Raw genomic sequence first — 9,478 nt, 5'->3', positions numbered from 1 at the left:
AAAATTGAGCCAGATATTGAATATTCCCTCGTTGAAAACCTTTGACTCCAACATCTTAACAAAATGAAATAAGAATGTTGACTCTGGCTTTGTCCAATGTTCCAATGTTGATTCTGGAAAGTTATGCAAATTCGGGCATATTTTCCTAATGCATAATTTGCATATTTATATATACAATTTCAGAAAACTTGTAATACGATAAATCATTGTCTTCATGTAAGTAATCAACTGGGGAAGTTTCATTATGATAACAATTTTTTAATTTCATGTACGTATGGGGAAAATAACAAAATGTGTGATAAATATGAAAAAAAGCTACTCCTGTGGATCATATATTTATTTACTTATATTGACCCTATAAACAATTTAATATAGGTATGTTTTGCCCACTCTTTCGATAATGAAATCTCATCTGGCTCATGGACTATAGGGGGGGAAAGAGGCGCACCACCTATGTAGACAGACAGCGGTGCGACACAGAGCTAACAACACTGCAGGGTCCAAGACCCTGATGCTAGACAGGAGGGTGTGGAGGACAGCAATTCAGGAGACCAGAGTTGGTGTTGACTAGTCGGCACTCTCTTATCGCAACACATTGCATGCTAAGTTATGTCATGTTGTTGTCTTATATAATGCGTTTTTAGGTGTTTGTGTTATGTTATGTTGTGTTGTAATGTGTTATGTGGTATTAGTGTATGCAATATGTTATTTTATGAAAGATATGTGATATGATGTTATGTAATGTGATGTTATTGTTATGTTATATTTCCTATTATCCTATGAAACAAACAGACAAGCAAACATCCTCAGTGGCAGCTCTTCCAACTGGCATTTATCTTTGTTTAAGACATCTGGAACGTGCTCTTATGGTGGAGTAATCTTTTCATTGTGTTAATGCTTTGATCTGGCCCATGGCCATTGCATTATAAAAGCTCCCCATCCGCCCCAACAATACAATACAGGCATTATATTTATCAATGGAGGAAGCACCGAGTTGGATTGTCATTTAATAACTACACCCACCCAGCACTCAGATGGGTTCATTAATGAACCACAGCGCCACTGGAAGCCATATATGTGACATCAAGAACACAGTCATCCGAATGCAAAGAGGTCTGTATGAGTGGAGAGTGGGACGATGTAGGGGTGGCTGACAGGAAATGTACGTCTATTTTGGTGGTGGTGGTAAGAGTGTGTGTGTGTGTGTGTGTGTGTGTGTGTGTGTGTGTGTGTGTGTGTATCAAATTCAGAGAATTATCACTGTATCAAAGCTGGAACGATACATAAACAACAGTAGTAGTCACAAGTAGAAGTCTATAAATAGCACATAGTCATTGTTGAATTAATGAGTCAACAAACAAGGTATTGTTCCATCTAAATTATGAGCACCAACACTCACTGACTGTGAATCACTTCAGCATTTCCATGTTGCATTTTGTTCAACAAATCACTGAGCCGGGTGGATGAATAGGACACAACAATATACAGTAAATACAAATGCCATGCATAGTCAATTTATCCACCCTGTCTATTTGTGAAGGATATTTAAATCGACGTAATATTACAATTGTCATTTAAAAGGGCATTTTTTTAGCAACTTTTGAAAGGTGTCCCTATTTTCGGCACGTTAACATACTGTAGGTGAAAATAATAGGGGAGCTCGGGTGGCGCAGTGGTAAAGTAGCTCCCCACCACCACGGGAGTCTGAGGGTTCGAATCCACAGCGGTGCATCTGGCTTAGTCGAGTGCCATGTTCGGGGGAGGCAAGACGGGAGGGTGATATTTGTCACTGCACATACTCCTACGGGTTGGGGCGGCACCTGTCAGCACGGAGTGTTGGCCGGGAGGAGTAGCACGAAGCCTCCACGTCCTCCTGGTGGGGGCTCCTCACTAGCAGATGAGCCAGTAGAATACAACAGCAGTGACAACACACAGAAATGTGTGTGGGGAGGAATTAATTGGCATATTGGCAGAAAGAAAACATTTACAATACACCAGTGGTGGAAAAAGTACTCAATTGTTTTACTTAAGTAAAATTATCAATACTTCATTGTAGAAATACTCTGTTATAAGTAAAAGTCTGGAATTCAACATTTAGTTGAGTTAAAGTACAAAGGTATTGATATCAAAATGTACTTAAAGTACAAAAGTAAAAGTACTCATTATGCAGAATGTCCCATTTCACAAGTTCTCAAATGCATATTTTATAACAATCTTTTGAAAATAGCAGATCTACAGTACAAGCTTTGTGTGCTTGTAAATCGGCTATTTTCAAATGGCCGAAATGTATATAAGGCTGAAGTGGTTACTGTATGTATTGTAATAATAATCAAAATCTACAAAGTAACTAGTAACTCAAGTTTTCAAATAATTGGAGTAAAAGTCTAAAATTTGCCTCTGAGATGTAGTGGAGTAGAAGTACAGAAAATGTGTACTTATGTACAGTACTTGCACTTAAGTAGTAGTAAATGTACCTACTTACTTTACACCACTGCAATACACAAGGTTGTTTTTCTGTGTGTGATACAAAAAATAGCTTTCACATAGCCCTTACCTGGGGCATATAAAGCCTCACAACATATGGGAATGCTTAGGCATTTAGCTAACTTCACACAACATCACCAGCTTTCACTTGAGTGGCAGATTCACACTCTGTAGTCTCACAAATAAGCACACGTCTGCATTTGAAGCCACTCTACCCCAAAATCAGCCTGGCAGATGCCAAGCAGCTAAATATAGAAATCTCAATAATGTCCCAGCTACTGGGTGGATTCTGACGATAATGGTGTCGATCACCATGCTTTCAAGGGTGCCTGACCAATATGGCTTCGTCCTTTGACTGTCATAGGTCAGGGTCCTGCCAAGATTCTACCAATATTAGGGCCAAGAGCAATATACGTTATTTTTTAATTGTTTTGTTATTATTTGCAGAACCCGTTTTGTACACGTTTGTTGTGTGATTTTGAGTCCCGTTTCGTTTTAGGGTTGTTTTTATGACGTAGCTCCCAGGGGCTGAGCCGTCTAGGAGAGGTCTGTGAGTGTGTCTGTCTGTGTGTGTCTGTGTGGGCTGTGGGCTAATCTCTTGTGCATACTGCTAGTAAGCCAAGGAAGTTACTCCCCACATTTTCATTCATTCATTTCATTCTATTTTTGGAAATATTTAACTTTCATTTTATAATGCAGGTCAATGGTGGTAATTTCAGGCTGAAACCTTGCCCAAATATGGAGATGACGAAATTACGGTACAGAGATCACAGACTGCATGGTCTCAAGAAGTCAGAAATCCACATGGAAGCCACCCTGTTATTGACCCCCTCTTGTTTACATTATTATGGCATAAATCTTATTGCACCTTTGGATTAGGGATTTGAACTCAGCAAATCACATTAGAGTTAAAATCCAAATGCCACCTAAATGCCATGCAACACAATTAGGAGGATTAAATGCAGGGTATGTCACCAAACAGGGTAGTGGGTCACATGGTCAACATGTCAGCGACATCTTTAAAGCTATGTTGAGCTTTGGTAGAATCTTGAGTTGTATAGCTTCCTCTTCTTGATTTAAGTCCAAATATTGTCCTTCATCTGTACGTGTTGTTCTGGGATCGAGGAACCAGAAGTAGTGAGTTCATTCACTCTCATTGTGTGGAGAAACAGATCTCAGTCAAAATGACAGTTAATTCACAAACAAAGAAAGCAGATTCTGCAAATATAAAAGAAAACTAGCCTTGGTACTTCATTTTGGGGAAAGTGAAATAGCTGTATTCATGTTTACCCTTGATGGAAGAAAAATGTAATAGCTCACCAACAGCAGTCTAACACAAGTGTTTCCAATCGGCGAAATAGGCAAAGAGAGAGTACAAGGACTAGGTTTTCTATATCTAGTCCTGGCACTGTATATATTGAAAGTGTTTATTTATGTACTAAAACTGCGATTTGAGGTTTATTTTTACTCCACCACAGAACACAGACAACAGATAAAGATGATAGACAATATTTGGACTTACATATACTGTATATCAGCTAGCAATACAACCCACGGTTCTACCAAAGTTCAACAACGCTTTAATATAATAAACAGCACGTCTAGACAAGTATTTGAATACATGTTTCCCCCTTTGATTCAAATGGAGCAAAGATACGTTTTGCACCAGAATGCTCTAGATTTCAATGCCTGTGGTAAAGACAAATTCTCCAGGAGATAACATCTCTTGACTTGCAGGAGTCTTCGGTGGATTCACATAACACTCTGCCCTACCTTCAGGTCTTTTTTTTTTTTGCTCATTGCGTAAATGTGGTTACTAAGAAATGACAATGCGTTGCTATGGCTGTGTGGGTGTACAGAGGCTGAAAGGATCTTCAGCCCTGTAAAAATAACAGCAATGAGAGAGAGAGAGAGAGAGAGAACGAGAGAGAGAGAGAGCAAGAGACAGACAGAGAGGTATGTGAATGTGAATTAACAAATACTGAAGTACAGAGATCTTGGGGTTGCATCACTGCATGTTGGATATTAGACAAATCACAGCAAATTGACCCTGTGATCTCCTATACAAGTGATTCTCAAAACAGTTAATTTCCAGGGCCTGCAGTTTGATATGCACTTGGCCGCGGAGCCCCATTTGATAGATCTTTTATCTCTGCATGGAACCCCAATCTACACGATAAAATCCTCAGTGTTCATTTAGCTCTGAGAGTGTACAAGTGGAAACAAATACATAGTTAAGGGTCCATATGGTTCCATTTGTCTCAGAAATTGCATTTTCAGGTCTGGATACCAATTTTGTCCAATCAGGAGAGAGAACTTGCACAGGATACAGATTAAACAAGTGAAATTGGAAGTGGTGACAGAAAGAAATGTGCAGACACAATGGGAACTGCAATGAAGGTGTTCCACATCTGGATCTGATTCCATTCCATTCTCTACAATACTGCTTCTCAACGTGGGGTCCGGGCGGGGACCGCCAGGGGTCCATGATGAGGTTCCAGGGGTTCCCCAGCTTTAATGATTAATAGTTAGTAACCAAATGGACTCTTAATAGTCCGTAACTCAGAGTGCACAAATATAACCAAATGGACTCTTACAGGGCTGTTTTATTATTTTTGTACACTTTCAGAGTTAAAATAACACTGAGGATTTTACAGTGTGGATTGGGGTCTCAGAGATAAAAAAATAATAATATATAAATGGTAGTCTGTGGCCTAATGCATTTCAAACTGGGGGTCGTTGAAAATAAGAGAATCATTGCTCTAGAATGTTGAGAATGCACAGCTGCGTATATTAATGCACTGTGACAACACTATACATTGAACGAATGAATCAATGGGGTGAGAGAGAAGCCTAGTAATTGGCCCGTTTGTGGATGGATGGATGGCCGAGACACAGGACAAGAATGATTGAATGGTTGACACCATAATGGGAGTTATTTGATGTTATTTCAGATCAAAGTACGGACCAAATGGCACGTTACACAATGACAGAGAGGAAAGTAGGAACATGGAAGAAAAGCGACTGCTTTATTTATTTCCTCATATTGAAGCAATCCAGCAGACATCAACCCACTCTTTTACTGCATTTGTTATGCAACACCTCAGCTGCTCATCTGGAGAACGTCTGCAAACACATGTTGAAATGTACTGCTGATGTAAATGGCAGATAGGCAGTCCATACGTATTGTATCCATAGTCACTATTTCACGTTAAATTGTCTCGATCTGCCTGTCCCCTGACCTTTTGTTTCAAATAAGGCAAGCTTGTGTGTGTGTGTGTGTGTGTGTGTGGGGGGGGGGGGGGCACAGGTCAGAGAAAGGGAGAAAGACAAGCAGAAAGAGAGAGGGGCCAGACACGGGGAGATGTTTGAGAGAGACAAGTGAGTGAGAGAAAGAGAAAAAGATGGAGGAAAAAAGAGAGAGAGAAATCAGCAAAGACGGCAGAGAGGGTGGGAGCGTGAATGAAGAATCTGCTGCTAGGTGGTGTCTAGTGATTTGACATCACAACTACATCACATCACCATGGAAACCCTGCATCACTGAGAGGAGACAGTCAGTGTGTGCTGGTATATTACAGTATGAAAAAGGTTTGTACCAGCTTGTATGCACCTGCAAACAAAAATAAATCAGCAATCAACCCTAAACATTTACACACTTGTACTTACATTGTATCCGTTTTAGCTTATTCTTTTTTCTATTCTCTGAATTATTTAATAACTATTAATTACATTCTTTAAGGAATTAAAGGGTTTTGTGTAAAGTGCTTTGAATTGCATTGTTGTTGAAATGTACAATAGAGTGGTCTGCCGCCTTAGTCAGGCAAATGCTTGTGTTGTCAGAATGTACAGTCTCCTCTGGGTATGAGAGTCCTGAACGATAACCAAACTGCCAGATCAAATGTCTTCAATCTGTAAATACTTGCTCACAACGGTATTTGGTATTATTATTATTTTGGACAATTCTCTTGCACAACTCCTGCTTATATTGCCAGTTTTTTTACTCCATCTTGCTCAAAATTGCTACAGTTCAACACATAACAGCACACAAACTTTGCACTGTGTACTGTATATACTTTGGCCAGCCTTCTGCTGCATGTATGCATATCCTGTAGAAAGTGTAGACTATCCTAATATGCATGTACATATGAATGTTTTTACACACCCTGTAAGGTTATTAAATAATTCTCTACACTTACACTGAACACACCCTTTACACTTACTAATACTATTTACACTTTATCACTGTATTGTGTTTGTATTATAGCTTGCCCTGTGGTTTATTATACCTTTGTTTGTTTCTTATACTGTTAGAAGAGTCTGGTGGAGCATGACACACCAACATTTCACACATACTTGCATGAGTGTGACACATCTCTTGAATCTCAAAATAAACTAGCCTTTCCTTGTATAGTATAAAGTACATGATAGTGCTCTAGCCTCTAAGAATACTTATGTAAAACTGACTTGTGCCAAATGTAGTTAATTGACACTTCTAGTTGAAGCATGTAGCACCTATAAGGCAATATAGTGTGATCTGGACAAATAATTGTGTAGGTTCAACGGCTGGAATGCTTAAATGTGTCTCAGACACATAGGGGTTAATGTTAAATGATTGCTGGCTCTTATATTGAAATATAACAGATAATTGATTGATAATTTAACACTAATGGCAATTGCTTGGCCACTCCATCTCTTCACAGTTCACTGTGTCTTTCTATGTTTGGTGCACCCTTCTAACTTGAATCCTCAGTCAACAACATTAATTTTGTTCTGATCCTGTTAAATCAATCACACAATAGGACATTCAATGTACAAACATCCTCAATAGGTAAGTATTTTACCATTCAGTCACTGTTCCCAGTTCCAGGAATGAAAAGGTTAAAGGAGAGATCCGGACATTTTAAGTGTTATCTTTGATGTGTCGCTTATCACTCACCATCCTTGAAAGGGACGTTGAGTTATTTCAGAGAGTCCCGTGTCGTAATTTTTTCGACCCCCTCCGTTGGCATAATGGGAGCGCGTGCCTAAGTGAAATTCGTCTATTATAACCGATGCAAAGTTATTTTTTTCTCTACTACTACTCATTGTAGAGTCTCATGATACTCAAACATGCACTAAAAGTTCCTGAGAGGCTACCGCTAATGCCGAACGAGCTAACACTGGTTGCTTGTTTCTCTACCTGGCAACACCAAGTTGCCAGGTTCTGGGAGAGAAACAAGCAACCAGCGTTAGCTCGTTCGGCATTAGCGGTAGCCTCTCAGGAACTTTCAGTGCATGTTTGAGTATCATGAGACTCTACAATGAGTAGTAGTGACGACACGGGACTCTCTTAAATAACTCAACGTCCCTTTCAAGGATGGTGAGTGATAAGCGACACACAAAGATAACACTTAAAATGTCCGGATCTCTCCTTTAAGTATCAGTATACATTGATGAGTTCAGAGTTCCAGTATAAATAAAGCAGGTAAGTATCCGGTTAAGTATCCGAGTTCCAAGTTCCAGGGGAATTTGGGCTGTGTGTGTGTGTGTGAGAGAGAGAGAGAATGGGAATATTGCAGCTGAGAATGGGAGAGTCTGCAGAAGTAGGCCTACCACAACAGTAGAACTGTGATCACGAGTTTCGTGGAATACCCGCTCTCTCTCCCTCTAGATTCTGGTGGGAAGGCTCGCCATCCACTGGAAAGGTCAACTAGAAAAAAGATCCAATCCAACAAAAAAATCTGACCTGTCAACAGACAGGGTCAGAGGAATCTGATCAGCATTATAGTAATTTACTTGAAATTCACATCAACATGAACTTATTAAATTAAAACAATAAATGAAATACTGTACACAACACCGCATTTTTTTTTGTACATACATTAACATACATGACATTTTAAACAAACACATCTTCAAATGAATTCAGTACACTTTTGTAAAGTGCATGGCAAAATGGATTACACAGGCAAAATGGATTACTGGCAAAATGGATTACACTTGAAAACATAAACCCAATTTTTTACCATTACACTTACAATAACTGAAAATTTTCACAAATGAAATACAACATCCCTTAATGGAAAGAATGAACAGTCTCACCAGTTCTGTGTGAAACAGCAAACAGGCTAAGCACAAACATGCAATGGCTGCCCAAGTAAATTCACAATTGGTTTCTAGAAGTTAAACAACACCACACATCAAAACCAACATAATTTCACTTATTTGTTGTCCTCAAATGAACTTAGAAAAAACTATGTGTGAGTTACCCTGGTTCTTCTTGCTTTGTATTTATTAGTTTCTTCTAGATTTCAACAACAATTCTCTCAATTGTCCTGTACAATTCTCATGTGCATTCTGTGTGCATTTTATTCTTTCTCCAACATGAACAGCTGAAGTGACTCTAGCCTGATTAGTGCAGGTGGGAGGGACTCCCTGCTTTTACAGGTTTCTGTATGGCTGGAACTGCATATTAGCCTGAACTGACTGCTGATTGGCCAGAACCACATGTCACTGTCTCTAACATTTAGTGATTATTAGATAATTTCCAGGTTTCTGCACCACCCCAATGATTTTAGGCAACAAAAAACAACAACTTTGGGTTTAGTTCTTGGGCAAAAGCACAAATCCATGACAGCTTTATGGTTTGCCTCTGTGTCATATGTAATCCACTTACTATATTATGGGTGTTACACTTAAATGAAAATTAAATGAAAAAATGAAAAAATTAAATGAAATTATGTTTAAGTTGTTTGTTTTTTAGCTCAACTGTAAAACACTAAAGCTGTAATTAATCTAGAAGCCTGTTATGTGTATATTGTGTATTTTACCAAACAATGGGTTCGACTCTTTTAAGTTAAGGGAAGTCAACAACAGCAACAGCTGTTTCCATGTCAGCCTGCTCTGGTGTTCTTGCCTCTCTTTCTTGTGTCTTGGGGGTTCAATCTAAGGGCTTGCCTGGTGATGCTGGCATTGGGTTTTAGGAAGTGTGCGGTGGATTGGTGGTATGCCAGAG

Source organism: Gymnoscopelus braueri (genome assembly GCF_963280865.1).
Source record: "Gymnoscopelus braueri genome assembly, chromosome: 20".
Classification (NCBI taxonomy): Eukaryota; Metazoa; Chordata; class Actinopteri; order Myctophiformes; family Myctophidae; genus Gymnoscopelus; species Gymnoscopelus braueri.
This window is presented reverse-complemented; position numbering follows the sequence as displayed.